At 40.1% G+C, this 24,565-nt stretch overlaps 1 protein-coding gene across 3 annotated transcripts in view; it reads right to left on the reverse strand.

Annotated features, from left to right (window-relative positions):
• The window catches only part of Arhgap10 (Rho GTPase activating protein 10), a 286,545-nt gene that overhangs the window by 215,133 nt on the left and 46,847 nt on the right, over positions 1-24,565 (reverse strand). The window lies entirely within an intron of this gene.

Below are 24,565 nucleotides of genomic sequence, written 5' to 3' on the forward strand. Positions count from 1 at the left end.
TCTCTGGACACCTCTGTTGTCTAGCCCATGCGCTGGCACAGAACAAGTCACTGAGAATCGTTTACTCCCTCCCCACCTTCACCTTCCCAGATCTGATTATTTCACACCATTTCCCTAAAACACTGTCCCTGCTGGCTCGGATCAGAACTCGCTCCATTTAAGCTCAGGATCCACTTAGGGCAGACACACATGATAGTACCTGGGCCCTCAAGGAAATATGGCTGCCAGACACAGCATGGAATCTAAGGGTCTCACAATCCAGGGTCAGCCACCCAGGTACTCTGAACCAACTGACAAATGACCCTTAAGGCCAGAAAAACCCAGAAGACTCAGAACATTTAAAAAAAACACAAAACAACACAGCGGGGGGGGGGGGATAACTGGAGGACAAGACAAAGTAGGAGAAAAAATTATGTAAAACAACTATAGATGTCAATTATTTTCATTAACAGTGGAAAACGCTATTCTTAACAGCTAGGGGTGTCACTCAGTGGCAAAGCACTTGCCTATCAGGTAAAGGCCTCCATTCCACCTCCAATAACCCCACCCCCCCCCCCACACACACACACACAAAAGAAAAAAAAAAAAGAAAAAGACCTATGCTCACTGAGGTTTAGTGACTTGCCCAGTGAGACAATTACTGAGCTGAGGATATAGCTCAGAAGTAGAGCACTTGCCTGGCATGAACAGAGCCCCAAGTTTGATCCTCAGCACTATGAAAATAATAAAATAGGTGAACATTTATTTCAATGGCCATTCCCCATGCCGGGTTGTTTGCACAGTGTATCTTCATTCAACATTCTCAAGAGAGACATAAAATGGATTATCTCCACTTTTCAAATGAAACACTTAAAGCTAAGAGATGTTAAGTGATCTGCACAAGGTTACACAGCTACCACAATAGTCAGGAACTGATTTTATTCAAGAGCCATCTGTTCAAAGCCCATGCCCTGACCAGTACATTAGCATTCCTCTGATCTAAAGCACTTTATAAGAATCTGCTCAATGATTCCCATGTTTCCCCCAGCTCCTGTCTCAGCACAATGATAACATCAAGAATATTGATATGAAATTGACATTTGTTTTGCTGATTCCACATTTGTTTTCTCTTTAAAATTAAAAACCCACTGAAGGACCTAAATGGGAAAGGCAAAACTGTGAAACCATTAGAAGATGGCACAGGATCATCATTTCTTGCCCTTGGAGGATGGAAGAAAAGGACAACCAGGGGGTTGGCACATCTACACCATGTGACTTTGCAGCTCCTCCCCAGGATAACTAGTGTTTCCCAGCCCTTGAATCTGGGGTGGTCCCACGACCAACAGAATATGGGGGAAATGACAGTCAATTCTGAGCCTTCACCTCAAGAAACTTGACCCACCTCTGCTCAATTTAAAACCGTCCTCCATGTGACCATGCCCAGGCCCGCCTGCCTGCTGGCTGATAAAAGATGTGTGACTTGGTCACCCCTTGCTGGCCCAGCAGTTGGCTGCAAAAGCAGTCTCCCTGCACATGCGTGAAGGCTGTCCAGAGGCAAGAGCTACCCAGGCTGCAGCCCACGTTGACATACGTACATGGCTGCTGTTCTAAGCCACTAGGTAAGAGGCGATTACTTACAAAGAAAATAGAAAGCTAGCATAGAAAAACTAGTCAAATTTGGGTTCAATTAAAAAAAACATTAAGCTGGGGCTGTAGCTTCAGTGGTAGAGTGCTTGACGTGCAGGTGTGAGGCCCTGGGTTCAATCCTCAGCACCACATAAAAATAAAAATATTAAAAAAAAAAAAAAGCATTAAGCAGAACTTGAATAGGCCCTTCCTAAAAGAATCTGAAAGAATCAAGTAGCCCAGAGATGCAGGAAAAGGTACTCCAGTCACCAGTGACCACTAAAGTGAACATTAACACCTCAAGACACCTCACTACACTCATCCAATCGGCAAGAGTTAATTTTGGCAATTCCAAGTGCTGGTGTGACCATGTGGAGGAACCAATGCTCCTACACCTCAGAGTAAGAATTAGTGTAACTCCTCACATTTTAAGTTGTGCTGCATTTTCTAGGAGATTGGATGATACCCTACAACAAAAATTTTCCTCCTAGGTAAGTTCATTTAAAAAAAAAAAAACCTCATGCCATCGGTACTTGTTAACACAGTACTAAGAGATCCACAGCAGACCCAATCACTGTAATCTCCAGATACCAGGAGAATCAAAATATCTGCCAGCAGCACAAATGAATTATAGTATGTATAGTCATATGCTGTAAAATAAAAAATACAATAAACTCACATATCACCACAGATGAAACAATTTGGAGGGGGGAAACGGTAAGACAATAGCGTCGACATAGTATAGTTCTCTTATAGAAAGTTCAAAACAAGCTAGAGTACTTGAGTAGGTTGTTTACATGGGTCACAAAATCTTAGAACAGTCTCGAAAGCCATGCAATGCTTACCTCGGGGTACAAAGGACAACAATGCAGTCAGAGCTATAAAGGTATTAATATCGCAAAACCCCATAGACAGCTAAGGATAGCTGCATTATTCTTCAAACTGTATGTTGGTTTCATATAGGTTTTTTTATTTTATTTATTTATTTATTTATTTTTTTACCATAACTGCACAGTTAGCCAGGGGTCGGGACTGAGGGAATGCTAGGGATTGAACCCAGGGCCTTGTGCATGCTAAACATGTGCTTTACCACTAAGCTACATCCCAACCCCAAAATTAAATTTTAAAGCCATAAGAAGCCTAATGCATAGCTCGTTAGGCTTCTAAAATAACTCAGTTTCCACTGTAATCCAGGCAGCATGCAAGCACTTTCCAAGATCCAGCCACACTGGCCAGCTCTTGGCCGACGTGTGTCAACCCATTCCAGGTAGGGATGCTTCACCTTGCCGCTCCCTCAACTCTGAAGCTCAGGTCAGGAAATGCTCCTCAGACCAGCTTTACGGAAACAGTGCTACCCCATGCCCTGAGGCGCTCTGCATGCCACTTGCATCTTCATAGCACTGGTTACTAAGAATTATCTCAGGCAACACGTCCCCAAGGTCATCCTCATCCCACTCTCAAACATCACTTCCCTGAAGCAGTAACGGACAACATTGAGCCCGTCTATCCCTGAAACTCCTCAAACAGTTACCATTTATTTAGAGTGGAAACATTTAAAATTCTCTAGTGTAGCTGTTTGAAATACATAGTACATTATGGTCACTATGGCCACCTTCTTACCCCTAATTGCAACCTGCACAACCCATTCCAATGGGAAATGAGTTTCTCTAAATGTTTTCTTCCAGTAGGTTCAGGTCTGTTGTAAGGAAAATAAAGGAAACACAGACACAAGATGCAGAGGCAAGAAAAGAATAGCTGCCCCTCCAAGCAGCCACGTTTATTTGTATCAAAGAGTTATGCTAGGTTATTAGTGCCATGACTACATTAACATTATTACTTTAATCCTAGGTGCTGAATATCTGAGATCAAAGTCCAGGCTGATAAGACACATATCCTCTTCTCGAAGGACATTACCATAGCAACTAGATACCGCACCTGTATCAGTTATCTTAGCTTCAAGGAGAACCTGCTGAGCACTCCAAGTGTGGCAAAGAGAATGCCAGTTACCCTGTATATGGCATTATGTATATGGCATTATGTAAACACGTGGATGTGTAACCGATGTGATTCTGCAATTTGTATTTGGGGTAAAAATGGGAGTTCATAACCCACTTGAATCAAATGTATGAAAGATAATATGTCATGAGCTTTGTAATGTTTTGAACAACCAATTAAAAAAAAAAAAAATGACAGTTACCCCCAGGAGTTTGCTCACCAGAGGAATAGTTCCCTGGTCAGAATACCTACAGCCTTATATTTAAGTCTTTAACCCATTTGGAGTTGATTTTTATAGCTGTTAGATATAAGGGTCTAGCTTCATTCTTTTGTGTGTTAGATGTCTTTTCAATAAACGGTGCTGGGAAAATGACTATCCTTTCTCTGATCCGTGTTCTTAGCCAAAAAAAAAAAAAATTGTTGTAAATGGGTGCGTTTACTTTAGGTGCTCTATTCCATTTCATTGGTCTTCATGTCTGTTTTATGCCAATGCTGTGTTGGTCTGATTATTATAGCTTTATAGTATATTTTGTTGTCAGTACAATGCCTCCCACCTTGTTCTTTTTAGTCAATATTGCTTTGACTGCTTGGGATTTTTGTGGTTCCATATGAATTTTAAGATTGTTTTTTCTAGTTCTGTAAAGAATGTTATTTTACAGGGATTATACTGAATCTAAAGGGTCCTTTTGGGTGCTACGGACATCTTAATATTGATTCATGTAATCTATGAACATGAAATGCCTTTCCATTTTTCATCCTTTATTTCTTTCACTGATGCTTTATAAATTTTCCAAAGATCTTTCAATTCTTTGGTGAAATTTATGCCTACATACATTTTTTGTAGCTATTGTAAATGGGATTACTTTTTCTTCTTTTTACTTTTTCAGATAATTTGCTTTTGATGTATAGCAATGTGACAATTTTTTGTTCCTCTTGCGTCCTGTAACTTTGCTGAATTTGTTTTATTGGTTCTAGTAGGCTTTTTTTGGCAAAGTCTCCAGGGTTTTCTATATATAAAATCATGTCATGTGAAAACTGAAAATTTTACTTCCTCTTTTCCGATTTGTATCTTTCTTCTTGCCCAATTACTCTGGCTACGAATTCTAGTAGTACACTAAATAAGAATTTTGAAAGTAGGTCTATCTTGTTGTAGATCCTAGCAAGAAAAGCTTTCAGCTTTTTCCAGTTGAGTGTAATGTCGGTCCTCATTGTGTTATGTTCCTCCTATACCTAATCTTTAGTGTTTTTGTCAAGAATGAATTTTATTAAATGCTTTTTCTGTAACTATTGAGATGATCATGTAGTTTGTGTTCTTCATTCTGTTAATGTAGTGTATCACATTTCTTAACTTCACATCCGTGAGATAAATTCCACTTGATCATGGTAAATAATCATTTTAACATGCTACTGGATTCATTTTGTAGCATTTTGTCCAATGTTTTGCATCTATGTTCATCAAGGATATTGGCCTGTAGTTGTATCCTTGTCTGGTTTTTGTATCAGTGTATTGCTGGTCATACTAAAAAAGATACTCCTTCAAATGTATTCTGTAACTAAAAACTAGAATTCATTCTTATTTAAATATTTGATAGAACTCAGAAGCTGTTTGGTCCTGGACTTTCCTTTGATGGGAGACTTATTACTGATACAATCAAACTTGGTATTGGTCTCTACAGTTTTCTGTTTCTTGATGATTCTTCCTTAACAAGGTCTATGTACCCAAGAATCTACCTACTAAGTCTCTTCAGGCTTTCTATTTCTATACGATTTAATCTTGGTAGGGTTTAGTGTCCAGGAATTTGTACATTTCTTCTATGTTATCAAATTTGTTGGCACACAGCTGTTCGTAATAATTTCTAACGATCCTTGGTACCAACTAGTTTGAATTCAGCTTCGAAGAGCCTCCAGATCCTGGTTCAAAGTGTCACTGCTTGCCCTCGATTCTGTAAATGAGAAAAAATGATTTCTAATAGGAGAGTCATCTATATATTAATAGCTTTTAGTTAAGTATATGTAGGTGCTTGGCCAGAGTGGCTGGGAAGCCCGCTTAGGCTGCTCCATCTTGAGTGAACTTCCAGGAGCACTCTGAGTTTGTTATTTGGGGGTGTTATAACATCTGAAGTTACAAGTCCTTGATCCTATGGTTGTTAACTGTCTTCTACAACTTCTGACCAACAATAAAAGCACCAATGAGGACACCTGGAAAAATGTGGCATGTTCTATAATGGTGGACTTGAAATGGAAACAGTGAATGAATACACTGTTTGCACTCCTCTTGAAGTACAGAATTCTTTTTCAAACCAGTGGATTCCAAAGCCTTTTTTAAATAGAGAAACTGTACCTAGGAGTTCACATTCCTTTTCATGTAGAGACCGAAACAACTGGATTATCAATGATGCAAAGGTCTGCCAAGGAAACTGCCCTCCACTCTGCACATCCAAACATGTCCCGAAATTCGTCAATGTTTTATTTAAAGAGGAACAGGGTAGAGATGCTAAGAATTTAATCTCTCTCATGCCAGATTCTTGCCAAAGAAATAATGCTGATGTTAATCCAAGTAACTTGGACATTAAACAAAATTCCTCTAGGGTTGTGGATTGGCTTCATAATTTCATGTTTTATGAAACCAGCAGTAGCACTATATGCAAGGATAACATTGTAGATTCTCTGGATCAGTCTAAAGAAAAATTAACTCATTTTGTAGGTTTTTAAAAATCATACAAACACCTTGCGGGCACAAGGCTAATGAGCACTGGGCTAATATAGGCCCAAAGGCCAAATCACAGGCATTCTGTTAACAGCTCTCAGGCCAACAGTCCTGAAACTCCTGGTGCCCTTAAGGTAAAGTATTCCTGGCCCTAACTCTAAATCCAGCCCACCTGGTTTTCTGTGTAGTGTGTTCAACACATATAACATCTAAAGTCACTAGAATGACTTGAAGTGACAAATTTATGAAGTAAAAGAACAATTCAAGCCCACAAAGGTGAACATACCCCAAAATAATTCCATAAAGCTGGAGTGCAGGGCTTAAAACCCAACATGGCATATAACAGACAATCGGATACTGATTACCAAAATTACCAATCATTAAGAACCCTTCACAAAGGAGTAGAGTCCAACAGGCAAGTCCTCAGTGGATAATGTCATCCAGCCTTCCCTAAACCATACTACACACTTCTACAGTACTGCATACATCTTGCAGAATCAGAATAGAATGAGCCTAGGTACTACAGAGAGGGAGACAGAACATGCACAAAGGCCACTACATCAGAAGATGATGCTGGCAATCACCTAGCCACAGATTCCTTTTTTCAGACAATATTACAGTAAGAACAGGAAGAAAAAAAAAAAAGACAAACAGTTAACACTTAGGCATTTGTTCCCAATAGCTGCTATAAATTACCACAAATACAGTGGCTTAGAACAAATTTATTATTATAGTTCACAGAGGTCTGAAGGCTAAAATGGGCATCATGGGGTTACATACAACATGTCATCAGGCCTGCATTTATCCTTAAGGATTTGGGGTTCCACCAATCCCCACCCCATTTCTTGACTATCTATGAGCTAAGCAGCCTTCTTCTGCCAGGCCCTCTGCCATGATGTTCAGCCCCACCTCAAGCCCAGATCAATGCAACCTGCTGACCATGGACTGAAACCATGAAGTCAAATCTTCTCTACTTCAAGTTGTTTATGTCAGTTATTTTGTTCATAGCAATGAAAATCCGATGAACACACCTCTGAGAAATACACAGCCCAGCTGTTGAATAGCACATCCAATAAAGGCAGCATAGGACATGTATTCATGCATGTGCATGTCCATGTGTGTCTGGCGATAAGGAGAAGTGATTAGATATGAAAAAGAATCCTCAGGCCAAGTCACTCTCAACCCCAACTTCTCCAATTCCACTTCATAGAAAACAAGAATGGGGGCTGGGGCTGTAGCTTAGTGGCAGAGAGCTCGCCTAGCACATGTGAGGCACTGGGCTCAATCTTCAGCATCATATAAAATGAAATAGAGGTATAAAAAATGTTAATAATGCATAAAATGGCATCTTAAGGAAAAAAAATAGTGGCTGGACCCACCCACATTATAATGGCAAGATGACATGCTGAAAATTAGAATGGCCTGGCCTTTCCAGGACTGTGCCTAAATATGGGTGCCCAAAAACTGGTGGTCCTATTCTCTTATTTGGCCACTCTTTTACTCAAACTCCCTGGTTACCAGTGGCCCAATTACTCCTAGTTTCTTTACCCATTGGCTTCACATGTTTAAGGTATCTTCCAGGCCTGTGGATCCTCTCAGATTTCAGGTTCTGGCTTAAATTAAAGGATTTTGGCAGATAACTTGATCTCAGAAACAATTTAGTCCAGTGGCCCTCTTTACAGAAGAGGAATCAAAGGCAACGTAAATTAAGAGATGGTGTAGTTTACTCAAAGGAAAAAGGCTCTGTACCCTCACAAACCCAGGTTCAAATACTGGTTCCATAGCAGGTAAGCAGCTTTGGACCAAACATGTAAGCATCATTTATAAATGGAAAATAATCCGAATGTCACAAACAACATGTCACCTCCCACTTCTGCAGCTCAAGCAAACTCCTTGACCCAGAGCCACCACATCTTAAAGCTGACAGGTAGTGGCACATCTGACCATGCGCTAAATTCATTAGGGGTTGAATAAGGATGGGCAGCTGACCCAAGAAAGCCTGGTGCATACATGCTGTGAGAATGAGTTGGGTGTTCCTGTTCTCCTGTACTAGAGGTTAAACTGTATTCTCCCCAAAAACTCATATGTTGAGGTCCTAAACTCCACTACACTATGGACACAAGGCCTTCACAGAGGTCCTCAGTTAAAGTGAGGTCATAAGGGTAGTACTAATCCAATAAGACTGGTGTCTTTATGCAAAGGGTAAACATGGACGAGAGACACACACAGAAGGAAGACAGTGGGAAGAGATACAGGAGAAAGATGGCCTGTTTTATAAGCCAAGGAGAGGGCCTGGAATGGTTCCTTTCCTCACAGCCCTGGGGGTGGTGGGGTGGGAGGGGACAACCCCACTGACACCTTGGTTTTGGACTTACACAATTGGGAAGCAATAAAAATAAATTTCTGGTGCTTATGTCCTATGGTTGATGATTTTTTTAATATTTATTTTTTGTTGATATTTTTTAATGTTTATCTTTATGTGATGCTGAGGATCGAACCCAGGGCCTCGCATGTGCTAGGCGAGCACTCTACCGCTGAACCACAACCCCAGCCCCTGATGGTACTTTCTTTCAACAACCATAGCAAACTAATACCATGATTCTGTTAGTAGAAATGTAGGAATTAGGGTACGGTTTTTAAAGCAATATAAGAACATTATTTGCAAGTATTGTTTTTAAAGATTGGGGTTGTTAAACTCAATGACAAAACTATATTACTCAGACATTTTAGAACTAAATATAGTAACTTGGCAATTGATTTCCAAAATGTCTTAATAAAGGGGAAACAGAAAAATCCACAGAAAGGAGTAATGTTATCTTTTTAACCATAATATATTTGTAAAGCCCAAAGTAAATATTAGCAGGGATTTGGAGATCAGGTGTTCATTTGACCTAATAAAACGTGAGCTTTGTCACCATTCTGCCACTGGAGTATCACCAATGGCACAAATGAAAAACCCCAGCTGCCAAACAAGGCCAAGAGTACAACTCCTCCATATGTGTCCAACTCTTTAAAAATGTAAAGAAAACCTTGAAGGGGGCGGGAGGGACAGACTTCCCTTAACAAAGGGCCAAACTAAAAAAAAAAAAAAAAATCTTCTGGGGCCCAAGTTGAGGCAGGATTACCAGAATTTAAAGTTCTACTTGCTTAGTCCAGCCCAAAAGGTCATAAATGCAAGAAAAACAGGGCTGATATCCTAAAGTAGCTCATGACATAGATCAGAGGGAAATTGCCATCACATTGCATGTGGACTGAGAGGTCCAAATTACAAATTCCACAGGGTTTCCTCAGAAGACAAACTCAAGAAACACTGAGAAACACTGCATGGAATGTGGGGGAGGGGGTCCAGTCTTGAACAGTCCTAAAAAAACCAAGTACAATTTTGATCACTGTGAACATCAGAGGAGGCACTGAAGGCATTAGGAACAACAGGAGAGGAGCCCATTGGATGGGAATCTGGACTATACATATTATATGACCGAACAAGAAGGACTAGACACACCTTAAGGCTGATGTAAATTAGAACCTTATGAATGCAAGGACTGAAGACTCAAATAATGGAAACACAATTGGAAAGCCCATAAAAAGGTGAAAAACTTGCAGTGATAAAGAACTTGCTATACAGCTACATCCTGGAATCTTCTCTCTGGGCCTCCACCCTAACACAACTTGGCTTCTGAGTGTTTACTTCTGTCCCTTTGTCCCCTACCATTGTCACATCTCTCCTACTCCATATGAATCCTCGCTGTTGAAACAGATGCTGACTCAGGGTCTGTAGCCATGTCACTACCTCGTAGGACACCATGTGGCATTCTTTCCACAGCTTCTCCATTTTTTCCCCACAAATTAAATTTCTCCAGAGAATCCAATTAGCCTGGTTTCTTTCCCACCAAAGGCCACAAAAGGAGCCGCCTGGGGTCTCACACAATCCAGCCAGCCTCCTCAGGAGATGAGGAAGGGAAGTCCCACAGGCCTCAACACTCCTTCCTCCTTGGCAGGGGCTGTGAGCAACACAGGTTCCTGATAGGAGCTGTCACCAGTGGCCACTCAGGTATAAAAGGTCAGGGAGCTGGAAAAGCAACCTTTAAAACCAAAATTATTTCTGATGACTTAATGCATTAACTCATTACACCATACCACCACCATCACCCCCAAAAAAGCAAGCCCTGAGAAGAATCATGTCCATCTAAAACCCTGCCACAGGCAGGCCCCGAGTAGAGCCAGTTTACCAAGAGGAACTATGCTCAATGTGAAGAGACTAACACCTCATGAACCAGAAGATCGTTTCAAAGGCAGCGCTTCCAAGTGGTTTTGGTGTGTGCAGTAACCACCTAGTATTTATTTATCACCCCCAAGGGGCTGATCACTGCTCCAAGAACAGAGTATTAGTTGATTTAACCTTCACCATAGCTAACTAGAGAAGCATTTTCACACTCGATATTTTCCAGATAAGCACAAGGTGGCAGAGAGAAGGCACGCCATGTTACATGGTGGAGCCAAGGACAGAACCTGGGATCAGCTCCAGTCTAAATCATCGCGATGTTCTGCCTCAGCCCAGGGAACCAAAAAAAAAAAGGGCAGGGGGTGGATGGGAGGGGATGGAGGATGGAGGCAAGAAGCAGAAAGCAGAGAAAGGCATTAGACTTGAAAAAGTCTAGGATGGAGTGCCCCCAGGGTGGCTGAAGTTGCTGCTGGCAGTACACTCGGAAGGTCAGGAATCTATCAATTTGGCTTACTGCTGAAATCACAGGGTCTAGAACAAAACCAGACACAGAGGAGATGCTTTCACCCTCGTTCTACTAATGAAGGGATGGAGCCTGTCACCATGGACTCAGGAAGCTGCCCTCCATCTCTTGAGAACCCTATACTCTGGGATCTGCTCTCAAAGATCAGGTCATCAGGAGCTTTCTGTCTGGGATGCCACCCTCACACCATCTTGCAAACACTGCAGAGAGCCCTGAGGCATGATGGCAAAATGCTGTACTTGGATTTGAATTTTGCACTAGACTCAGAGCTGCATCACTACCTCAGGCCCTGCACGTTCTCTGGCTGAGCCTCAATCTCCCACAAATCAGTGGCTCTTCCCTACCACTTGCCAGATTTTGTACAGAGATGTAAAAATAAAAAAATTAACATAAAATTCTTTAAAAACTTAGAATTTGTACATAAATCTAAGACATATTCAGCCCAATTTCTGATGCAGAAGTTAGAATATTATACCTTTTAGTTCATGGTTACCAAGTTTCATATCCTAAAAGTCAAGGCAGATTGACAAGTTTTTGTTATATCTATTAAAAAAAAATGTATGCATACAGTACTTAAAGAGAAACACTCATGATAACTTTACAACATGATTAATTGTATCAATCCCAACCTTTGAAACTTTGATATTTTAAAAACAAAGTAATATTAGGTATCTTTTGAAAGACTGTCTCAAAGAAGCTCAGCCAAGACCACAGCACAATGACTGACTGGTGTCTCCTCAAGTCAGCCTCTGGCTCACATGCCAGTGTCACCAGCAGCCAGCTGTGTGACCCTGCACAGGCAACAACCCTTCCAAGCTGGAGTTTCTTCATGGACAACTTGGGAATGACACTGAATTTTGCAAAACAATTCATAGGAAAGGAAAATAATGAATCAAAGATTACTAAGTTATCCTGTCTGGGGGACAGTCAAGGCCAACCCGTTAAAAAGAAAAAAGGAAGTCAAGAGAGAAAGCCAGTTGAAGGTAAGGGGGAAAAAAATTGCACTTTAGATATTTCAAAGAATAGCAGGTTAAACAAAAAGTTCATAAGTAGTGCAGATAAAAGGTCAGGACCAGAGACTGTCAATTATCTGTAAAAATGAAACCAAAGTAAAATAAAGAATGATTTTTAGAAGGATAAAGTACAGAATATCTAGAGCTGAAAATAGAGAACCATAAAGGAAACTCACAGATGCAGAAAGGAGGAGGCAGAAAAAAAATGAGGCACAAAAAGAGTTCAGAATCATGAGAAGGCACAATGCTGAGGACACTCGAAATACAAAAGAAAACAATTTTTTTTTTTTTTTAAGTCAGTCAGGTTTGGCAAAAAATAGTTCTCTGACAAATCATGTTTGATTCTTCCCATTCCCTTAACTCCCTCTATCTACTCGACATTCAAAATAACCTCTGGGTCTGTTCACTTCTCATCTTGGCTGTAAGTACATCATCCAACTTACCATCATCTAACTGCTCACTGCCTCCACTCTCCCTGCTCCAATCCAATTCCACATAGCAGCAAAAGTTAACTTAAATTGCATTTTCTTACTCCATTTGCTTAAAACCTTCAATATTAATCTGTTGCATGTAGGACAAAGTCCATTCTCCCTGCCAGAATCTAAAAGAACCTGTAATGATCTGGTCCCTGCCTGCTCAACTATACAGAATTATTACCTCCTAGGTTCACCCAGCTTGGGCTTCTCCAGTCTCCCTTCTCTTCCTAAGAGGAAAAATAAATAAATAAAAGGCATATATATGCCATGTTCTTTCCTTCCTTGAGGCCTTTATATATGCTTACAATGCTCTTCCGCCACTTTCCCCAAACTCAAAGACAACTCGATGAGAAAACCCCAGCATCCAAGCTCTCAGTGGGCTCACCTTGGCCTGCTTAATAACTGGGACTCCATGATTATTAGATATATATACAGCTGACACGTCACCACAACATGGTACATGCAATGTACAGCTCCTAACTTCAACTAGCTTTTGTTATAATTGGTGCGTTAACTGAAAAAGTCACACAAGGACGTACTGTAGGAAATAATTTTGTATACAATTGACCAAAGATCCACATGCTGGACTGGGGATATAGCTCAGTATTACGGCACCTGCCTAACATGACCAAGGCCCTAGATTTGGTCCCCTAGAACCACAAAAGGAAAGAAGGTCATATGCCTTTTGAAGTATATTTTCCAATTGTAAGCTTGTATCAGTGCTATGCTAGATGGAATTTTATCATCAACTCCCCATTTCCCTAGACATATATACTACACTAAAGAAAGGAGGCGGACCTTCATGAACTTTTTCTGAATCTTTAGTAACTTCCAGGCTCCTGCTCAAAGGACACTGAATCCGAGGCAATGTTGAATGTTTCCAAATGAAGATACCAGCTTTCCTTTTCTTTTCACACAGACTGACAAAGCAAAGCTACTTATGTCTTCCCAATTACATGTAAAATGTGGCATCTGCCAATCATTCAGCATGCGTACTCTGTAGTTTCTGGGAGGCAAATATAAGGGCTCAGAGGATAGAAACCTCAATATAATTTTTAAAATACCTAAGTTCTGTTATATGAAAGGACTCATTGAGTAGAAAATACTGTATATGTGCAACCTTAAGGTTCTTTTTCCCCCCAGTGTACAGAGTTGGAGAGTAGACAATACTGGGTTTGAAACAGCTCTAGCACTTTGTATCAGCATAAAGTTTCCCAGGCTCATTATGTTCCCTATAAGCAGTATTAGAGGAGTGAAATTCATTAATTTTAACTTCTAGATTATTCTTAGATTTTTCTCTAAGAACTAGCTTTTCTAAAAAATGAAGAGGGTCTAATTCGTGGAATTTACAGATACCTATGGAGAGTGATGATCTAAACCATGGCCTGACTCACATGGCTGCATTTGTGCTGGGAGCTGCCCATGCAAACGTGCAGATCAAGATGCCCCAGTTGCTCTGGTTACGCAGCCAGGGGTGGTTATGTGCAAAGACCCAAGGCTCTATCAGTCAAGGCCTCGAGTTCAGCACCTTCTTCCAGGGATAAGGAATTCTGAGCAAAACAAGATGACCCTAATAGTCCTGCATCCTTCAGATTTCCTGCTTTGCTGAAACTTTCCCACAAATAACCTTTTTATGAAAACTATATAATAAACTTGCTGAGCTAGCTCTAGAGTCAATCAAGCCTCATCAGGGCTTAGTTACCCACATGGCCCCAGCTTTCTCTCCCTATGTCTTTTCTTTATATCCCATTGCTCCTGCATGTCCAGTATCTCCTAAATTAACAGTCTCGGCCAAGAAAAATGAGAGGATAACAACAGATACCCAACTTTTACACTCATTTTCATACCTCCACTGTGCAAAAAAGGGGCCCCAAGACAGAGAGCAGGTGCCTGGAGCCAGCTAAAAAAGAAGCATTCTCAGTGATAAGACAGAAGTGCCAACAGGGTACAGTGACTTAAAATCTCCTTCTCAGGAGTTAGACCAGCCAAACCCCAACTTTGCCATCTATAGCTTGTGGCCTTGAATAGGTTCCTTAGTTTTCCTACAGCTCAGAATCCCTGTCTGTAACTTAAAAGAAAATTAAGCATTTATCTCATAGAGGTTGTTATGAGAATGAACTGATCATTTACCCACATGTAGAATGATACCCACCATATTCTGAAAACCATACATACTCATTAAAGATGATAAATAGCAATTAATAGCTATGTGAAGAATTAAGTTATGACACAAATGAACATATAGCACAATGCCCGATGCCTAAGTAGGAACATTAGTAAAGTCAGAGGAAAAATGCATCCAGAGTAGAAAACTATCACAAATCCTTAGAGCCAGCTGGCTATAGATTCACTTTCCAGGCTGCAGCAGGCATCAAGTTCAGATCTCTGACTTGCATGACCTCAGCATGGCTTCCAGCAGCTCCACATGGCTGCTCGTGTTCCCATTGCACAAATGGGGGAGCAGACACAGGAGGAGATAAAGATTCAAGTTCAGAAATGGTCCTCCTCTCTAGCATGATGGCATAGAGCACAGAACGCTTATTATCTCAAGCTTGTTTTTATTATCTTTTTGGTTTTGCTGGCTTTTATCTTTTGAATAAATACTATCCCCTGCATAATGAAAAATGCTTTAAGGTACTATATGTTTAGTGTGGAGGATCAACTGTGAAGGGATAGCGTAAAACAGAACATCCAGGAAAGAGAAGTCGGAATGATGGGGCTGGGGCTCAGTAGTAAAGCACTTGCCAAGCATGTGTGAGGCACTGGGCGCCATTCTCAGCACCACATATAAATAAATGAATAAAATAAAGGTCCATCAATGTCTAAACAAATATTAGAAAAAAAAGGAAGAAGTAGTCAGGATGAGAAGAAATCCAAACACCACATCCATTCAGAAGCAACTTTGGGAAGTGGAATCATAACCATCCGTTTCTGAATTTTGAGGGACATTAATTAGAACAATTATTAAATTCACCCTAGACACCCACCCAAAACCCATGGAGAAGTTAAATGGAGGTAGATGAGCTTTACTATAAAGGTGACTGCCAAATGTAATATGGGGGCTGCCTTGCGGCAAGCCATCATAATATAAATACCACTTTGGGTACCCAAGAGACGCCTGCTCAGAGTGGGAGGTCAGCAGTGTGGCCCAAAGGGGCCCTGTCCAAAACAACATTCTCCAGCTCCAAGCCAATAATCCCTTGATGAATTGTTAGCACTAATGTGAACATCTTGCCTCTCATATCAGAGCTCAACTACATTTTAGATTAGAGAGGACAGGCCTGCTTAATTCACCCTCACACTATGAGGCTTTTTAGGAAACTTTAAATTCTAAACAAGTGAATTCAACAAATGGACACTCTATACTGGAGCTTTATCCTGAGCAATAGGAATTTTCCAAAGCCCAGTATGTTTAATTTCCATTTTTGCACAAGTTGGAGATTGTATTTTTCATTAAGAATATATAAGTAAGAACAGGAATTTTTAAAACTCAAAAATAAAGGTGCACAAGGGGAGACAGGAGCAGAAACACCTCTCACTCCACAGGCCCTACTCCTCAGACCCTCTCAGTCACCACCACTGAAATCCCTGGATTTAAAAAAAAAAAAAAGTCACCAGAGCCCGAGTCTGGTTCTTGCCATGCCTGGGGAAAGGACAAATGCCTCCCATCGCAGATCTTCAAAGGGTTTTAGAATGACTTCATCTCTGACCCAATTTTCTGCAAAACTGAAGAACTTAAAAAAACAAAAATAGTACAGTCAGTTGTGGTGGTGTAACACCTGCGATCCCAGCTACTTGGGAGGCTAAGGCAGACCAGCCTAGGCAATTTAGCAAGACCCTTTCTCCTCTCAGTGGAAGAGCACCCCTAGGTGTAATCTAGTACATTCTCCCCCCCCCCCAAAAAAAAGAAAGAAAACAGAATGAAAAACTGTCCAGTTAGCTTCTGGATTTCTCCATTTCTCCATCTGTGTGACAATGGAATAAATAAGTTTTATGGGGAAACACTTTGAGAAGGACCGGGTGAGCAGGATATGGTAGCCTATAATCCCAGTGACTAGAGAAGCTGAGTGAGGAGGAACACAATTTTGAGGCCAGCCTCAGCAACTTAGCAAGGCTCTAAGCAACTTAGCAAGAACCTGTCTCAAAAAATTAAAAGGGCTGATGCTCCGTGGTTAAGTACACCTGGGTTTAATCCCTGGTACAAAAAAAAAGTCATTACATGGAGTAGCAGCTGGTGTCCGACTACACACACACAAAAAAAAAAACCTGATGAGAAGCCCCACTTAATGCCAAGTTATGAGATTCATTTGTATGGGTGGTGCCACCAATCCTAATTATAGTGTTTACTTTCTTTGAAGTAGAATAGGAATGGTGATGATAACCAGTGATAGGGCTTTCTTTTGCAAGAAGAAATATTTTAAAGGTCATTCAAATATTTTATAGCAAAAACAAAAGGTATGTTATAGTATGTCATTCAATCTCTATCTAAAATAGGTTTTTTTATTTGGACAGAAACATTTTCTCTTTAAGCATAAGTTCTTTGGTGTGTTAATAAAATTCAAAGCATTACAGCATTAGTTCTTTCTTTTTATTACAAGGTAACAAATACTGGATTCCTTACCCAGTGCCTAGCTCTAATTTGAATTCTGCAATTAAACAGCAATAGAATCAGGCATTAAACTGATTCTCAAGTTTCCTTACCTACAGCTAAAATGGTAAGATTTGTTGATAGAAAAGTAAATGCTAAAATTTACTGACATTTTAAATTGCTTTTAAAATTCCACATTTAAGAATGACTAAGATAGCTACTTATTTCTCCCTGCCCTTCCCCCACACTAAGAGACACCCAAAGGGGGAATTCTGAAAGGTGCTAAGAAAGCAAACCAATTTGTGTCCCTAGGACTACAGTAACAGCTTTGCGAAAGGGTGTCTTGCATCTCCTCTATCCAAAGAGGGTGACCACCCAATGCTGCCATTGCCCAACCCCCATCCTTACAGCAAATGGCAACCTAAGTTGCAGGTTCATTCCCACCTTGGGTCAACCAAGAATTCTGACAGGATCAGCCAAGTCCTGCGCCATCCAAAATGGGGAATCTGTCCAAAGCCCCAGCAATAAACAACAAGGGGAGTCAAGTAATAAACAATAGAGTACTCAGACCCAACAAGAGGACTCGGTCACAAGTGGCCTAACCCAGGAAGCCTCTTTGGCCCCATGAGCCTAGGTTTCCCTCCCCTTTCCCACAGCCACAGGGGGAAACTAGGTATGACTAGGGAGATTCCACTTTGACAAGCACTGGCTCAAGAACAACCGTTACCCGTGGCCTCCCCAGGCAGAGGGATCCTGCCACATTTGGGGAAGTCTAAGACTCTTCCCCTACTGGATGAAATTCTGTGCCTAGTCTAGGGAAATCTATGCACACAGACAGTATCAGCAGGGAACAAAGAAATATCAGTCCCAGACACCTGATCAACCAAGCAGACTCTAATATTAACATAAGCACTCTGAAAATTGAACTGTCATTAAAACCAGAGCCCACAAATGTAAGCCAGGACCTATGTGATAAACACACTGAAAAAGTCTATTTGAATGGGACCCAACATATAATAACAAAATAGGCTACATGCTAAAAGTCCATCAACTCAAGTTAACCGAGCAATATTTCAGCTGTTTGAATTATCCGATCAAGATTGTAAAGCAGATGCCATAAAAGTGCTTCATTAATTATAAGTTATGCTGCAACCACGGAGAAATAGAAAATCTCACTGAAGAAATAAAGGTTATATTTTTAAAGACTTCACAGAAATTAGATGGTCATCATTATACAAAATACACATATGAAGACTTGAATTTGGTGCTAACATACCTTATATACAGAGATAAAAAGTTGTGCTATGTATATTAAGAATTGTAATTTTTTAAAAAGTACATGTATAATGGCATAAATTGGCGTGAACATACTTTATATACAAAGAAACGAAAAACTGTGCTTTATATGTGTAATAAGAATTGTAATGCAATTCCACTATTGTGTATTGTAAGAATAAATAAAGACTTCACAGAAATTAGACAACTAAAACATACTCTAAGAAATAATGCCACTACTGGGTTTAATATTAGGGTGGAGATGTCAAAACAGAATCAGGTGAAAAAAAGAACAGAACTCATTTAATCTTAACAGTGGGAAAATAGACTGAGGAAATAAGCAGGGCATTGGAAATCTTCGGCTGAAGAAGCAACATGTGCATCAGCAAAACAATCTCAGCAAAAGAGGGCAAAGATGCAGTCTAAAAGATAATTCAAAGAAACCAGATGAAAACTTTTTAAATCTGGTGAAAAATACACAGATTTAAGAAGCAAACTTCTAAATCAGAAAATACAAACCCCTGCCAAAGCCTGGATCAATGGTAACATGCGATATACTTATTACTAAATTTCTGAAAAGAAAAAAAGTCTAGAGAAAAATAGCACCTTCTCTGCAGGAAAGCGCCAAGTTGAATAATAATTCATTTACCATGTGAAACCATGGAGACTAAAAGAAGTAGCACATTTTTCAAGTGCAAAAAGAACTGTCAACTGTAAATTCTATACCCAACAAAACTATCCAAGAGCAAAGAGACTCTCCGAGAAAGGAAAACTAAAAGAATCTTTCACTAACAGACCCTACAAATGACTATTAAAACAAATGACTATTAAAACAGGCAATTCAATTTTTCCCATACAGAAGATTCAAAATTGTCTACAAAATGACCTCTAAACTTAGAGTTCATACCCTAAGGAGAGATGACATCTATGAAACAAAAATAGAATAATAGCATGTCTGAAATAAGTACCACAGCCAAGGAATAACAAACAAAGACACTCTAGAGGTAGGTACTAATCTTTTAGGCTGCCATAATCAAAAAATTTCAAAGACAGGGTATGACTCCAACAGGCTTTTGAATACAGAACTACATTTAAATAGAGCTATGAAAGGGTGTGACCCTCTTGAAAAACCATACAAGCAAAACAGAGATATGAAAGCAGAAAGTATGTTTATGGGAGAGTACAAGGAGGAACAATTCCTCTGGCATTTATAAAGCACCCAACCAGGGGACAAAGAATGAGTCACAACTCCTGGCTCTCAGATTCGAGAAATGCAGAGGAAACGAGGACTGGATGTGAACAGAAGAATTGGAGCCTGGTGTGGTGGTATATACCTGCAGTCCCAGCTACTAGGGAGGCTGAAGCAGGGGGATTGAGACCTGGAGTTCAAGATCAACCTGGGTAACACAGACCCGATCTCAAAAAAACAGAACAGAGAAGAAAGATGGAGGGCTGCAAAGGAGGATTGTGTACACAGCCTCCAAGGGAACACAGTGGACAGTCTTTCTACAAAAGGTAGAGGAAGTTTCACAGGGCTAAGGACAGCAAAGTTGGACCTCAAAAGATAACACAGGGGGCTGGGGTTGTGGCTCAGTGATAGAGTACCTGCCTAGCATGTGTGAGGCACTGGGTTCAATCCTCAGCACTGCATATAAATAAATTTAATGAAAGTATTATGTCAAACTGCAACTAAAAATATTTTTTTAAAAAGATAACACGTAAGTGGCAAATTAGAAACTGTATTATAGAGAACACATCAGAGCATGAGAATACCAAAGAATTCCAGAGGTGTTCTGGCTCAGTCTAATGAGGGCAGAGGGAGGAGGAGAAACACTTAAGGCAGCCTGAGGTCGTGAGTGGCAAAGACCCAGGCCAAGGAGCTGCATTTGAATCTTTCGGACAATAAAATGTCATGGAAGAATTTTAAAGTGAGGATTAATACACACAAGTTTTCATCACTTTGTGAACACAGAATAGAATCAAAAGTAAAGGGGACAAGAAGGAGGAAGATCAGATAGAGACCACCGAGTTCATTCTGGATCAAAAGTTTGAACTCTGCAAAGTGCCAGCCACCAGGACACAAGCTTAAAACACAAAGACAACTTCCATCACTATTCTTTCAAACTTAGGAGAGAGCAGAGTAAGGAGAGAAGGGAAGAGATAGGAAACTACATTCTGAAGGCGTTTCAGAGCTGGAGGCTAGATCCCGTGAAGGAGCAGCTAATGTAAATGAAGGAAAATACAAAAAGAAGGCTTTCAACATTAGAAACAATGTTGTAACTACAGGCGGTACTCCTTTGGTAGAAATAAGAGGTGAAACAGCATTTGGGTACAAGACAGTAGAAATTCACGCGGTTCCTCTAAGATCCAGGACTGCTGCAAGAATCTCTTGCAGGAGGAAACTTTGACAGCTGCCTTGCTCACCAGCTTCAACTGTTCTCTTCTGCTGTGCTAGAAGAAAAACAAAACCACAGCTATCTAGATATATCCTACCCTAACATATTACATGTTCATATGTATTTGGCTTTTCCAATAAGTTAGAAGTTTTTACTTTAGTAAATTTTTTAGTTGTAGATACCTTTATTTTTATGTGGTGCTGAGGATAGAACTCAATGCCTCACATGTGCTAGGCAAGGGCTCTGCCACTGAGCCACAATCCCAGCCCTCAAAGATAGAAACTTAGATATAATAATTTCTAATTCTTGAAGCTCATTCAAGTGTTCAATAGAAAAAAATAAGCCCTCATATTCAAAATCACTATAAATTCATTTTCTATCATATTCCTAGATCATTCTTCCTCTACTACCAAAATAAGTAAAAGTATAAACAACTCTGAGCATTCTGCTTCTATTCAAAGAGAGTAAGAAAATCATGTTCCCTTAAGGCATAATGCTAGCATTATAAAAGCCAATCAGAAAAACAAATCTGAAGCTCCAGCAGGTCCTCAGCACCCTCACATTTGCTGGGCACCTACTATGTGCCAGGCACCATGGTGAATAATGCATAGCTCCTACCTACAAGGAATTCACATTGCACAGTTCCTACTGTGAATTGCTGCACTAGAGACTGCTTCATTGAGGCTGATCTGATCTCCCCTGAAAGACTCATGGAGAATCCCCCACAGGACTGAGAAGGTCAAAAAGCAGAGCTACTCTGGGGCAAAGGAATGTCACTGTGGACTCCAGCAGAACTGAGATTTTCTTATAGGAAGGTTTCTAGTAAAAACAGAATAGGTAAATGAGGACCTAGGTCGGATAAAAGGAAAAAAAGCAAGAATACAGCACACTTTTTACAAGGCACTTTCAAAAGGCAAGTAAATGACATAAAAAAAAAAAAATAGAGATGCTAGCCTTGATTAATAGCTACTACCTTACAAAGAAAACCATAGGAGAAATTAACATTTTACTAGCTGTTGTACTTAAGTAGAACTGATTAGAATCAATGGCACAAGTGGCTGGAAACATGAAAACATGCCTTAGATACCAAGTGACACCCCCCTTTATGGGAACGTTTAAGTGATATATTGGAAACAACCCAGCTATCCATCAGAAGGGGACTGTTTAAATTGTGCTATACTCACAACACAAAAAACATTAGAAATCATGTTTCCAAAGAAACAGTGGCATTGGGATATGTTCATTACTACATTTCGATATGTTCATTACAAGACTGTGGGCTACTCTGACATCTCAACCTTAGTTTCCTCATCTATAGAATAGGGATAATTGACCACTAGACAACAATGGGAACGAATAATACACAACTACATGCAATAACATAGAACATGACAAAAGAATGCATATAATTCCATTTCAAGAAAACACAAAAGCAAGCAAAAAGCAAAAACACCCTTGCTGCTAGGAGTCAGGACTGTGGTAATTCCTGGGCATTGGAAGAAATGAAAGGAGACATGAGAGACTTCTGTAGTGCCTTGTCATTGGTTTTGGTCCAGATGCCAGTTATCCAAGTACATGCAAGTCCTGGAAATCAAATCCATACAGGTATACGCTTTGAAGTGCACTGCTCTATGTATGTGCTAAATTTCAATAGAAGTTTTTAAAATTGGGTAATTATTGGATCCTCCTCATGGGGATATTATAAGAATTAAAATCATGTTACAGAGATTAACTGTCCATAAAATATATTCTGCCTCATAAATGGGCAAGTGCACATTGTTAGGCCCGGACAGTTCGCCCTAGGCTGACCACATAAGCAGCTCTATTAAATGTTCACAGAATCAACAAATTTCTCAGGTGAAATGAATCACTCACAATTTTGCAACCCCAAAACCACTGTGCCAATTTATGACAGCACTTATTTTGCACTTTGCCCAATTGTATTCAAACCTGACTCACCTCCCCCTAAACTTACAGCTCCCTAAAGGCACATGACAGTCTTTGTATCTTTCCCAATGAAGAACAGCAGGATGCTCAATAAATGTATGCCAATTCTGATCTGCAGAACATTCTCAAATGAATTATTTGAAAATTGCATAACATTTTACTTGGGCACCATAATTTCACTTCTCAGCTTTATTGTTTAAGGTGCTGAAAACTTATTTTGTGGGAGAATTTTATGTTCTATTAAAAATGTCCACATGGGCTATAGCTCAGTGGTAGAGTGCTTGCCTAGCATGTGTGAGGAACTGGGTTAGATTCTCAGCACTGCATATAAATAAGCAAAAAAAGTCCATTGGCAACTAAAAATAATTTTTTTTTTTTTTAATGTTGGGCTAGGGTTGTAGCTCAGTGGTAGAGTGCTTGCCTCCCACTTGGGAGGCACTGGGTTCAATCTTCAGCACTGCATAAAAATAAATACTAAAAAAAAAAAAGAGAGAGACTGTCCATTTACAACTCAATATTTTTTTAGCTGTCCATGTCTTCTTGTTCATTCACTCATTTCAGAAACATACAGATGCTTGGGACCAGATTCCCACATTCCAAGGAGCATACTGCTGAGGGAAAGGTGCAGGAACAACAGATGCACCTCAGGAGAAGGCCGTCATTGGCTCTGGGTTGTTTTTATGCCGATTCCTTAACTTGACAATTTCTGGACACCTTGAGTAGTGAACATATGAGCCTTACTTAAGAGGTTAGGGAAGGCCAGACTTTCTAATTTGGGGAAAGGATGAGAGTACTTTGATTCCCCTACTCAAAGCCCAGGCTGAGATGGGCAAACCACTTTCAACTATTGGCTAATCAGCTACGGGAAGAGATTCGAGGTTCAAGTCTTTGCTTGAAGCCTCATTCTTCCTATAGATATGGGTCCTAAGACACCAAACATCCTGTTTCTCATCCCAATATAAATTCATTCAACTCCTAAAATATTGCTCTGTAATTATGTCTATTCTTCACTGTCAAAGGATCTTCCGTTCTTTATAATCATAGCTATGCATTTAAAAGAATGTTAGAGGGGGGCTGGGGTTATGGCTCAGCGGTAGAGTGCTCATCTAGCATGTGTAAGGCCCTGGGTTTGATCCTCAGTGCCACAAGGAAACAAATAAGAGAATAAAGATACTGTGTGTCCAACTACAACTAAAAAATAAATATTTTTTAAAAATAAATGAAATAAAAGAATATTAGAGTTCACCAATTTTTGCCGAGTATTTTGTAAACTGAAATGACTTCCTTTTTAACACACCTTCAACCCAGGTATCTCCAGGACTCCCACAGTTTCATAAAGCTCAATTATCTAATAATCTGAAACTAAAAACCACACAAAGAAAAATCCCACCATGAATAAAACAAAGCAGATACAACTAAGAGAAGAGACTAGGCCCACTATAACCTTCAATTAGAGACCTGTGAGGAAGATTATTTAGCCAATAAACATGAAAGATAACACATGAAAGCCAGAATCAAATATAAGTGCAATTGGACATGGTGGCTCCTGGGTGTAATCCCAGTAACTTAGGAGGCTGAGGCAAGATCATCACATGTTTAAGGCCAGTCTCAACAACTTAGCAAGGCTCTGAGCAACTAAAAGGGTTTAGGAGTGTAGCTCAGTGGCAAAGCATCCCTGGGTCCAATCCCCAGTACCAAGGCGGGAAAAATATACAGAACTTAAGACTATATTATAGAATAATATACAATGGAATGCATCAGAAAAAAACATAGCTATGTATTAAAATGAAAAAAAAAATCTCCAAAATGATGTGGCTT

This window comes from Callospermophilus lateralis, chromosome 8 (assembly GCF_048772815.1).
Source record: "Callospermophilus lateralis isolate mCalLat2 chromosome 8, mCalLat2.hap1, whole genome shotgun sequence".
Classification (NCBI taxonomy): Eukaryota; Metazoa; Chordata; class Mammalia; order Rodentia; family Sciuridae; genus Callospermophilus; species Callospermophilus lateralis.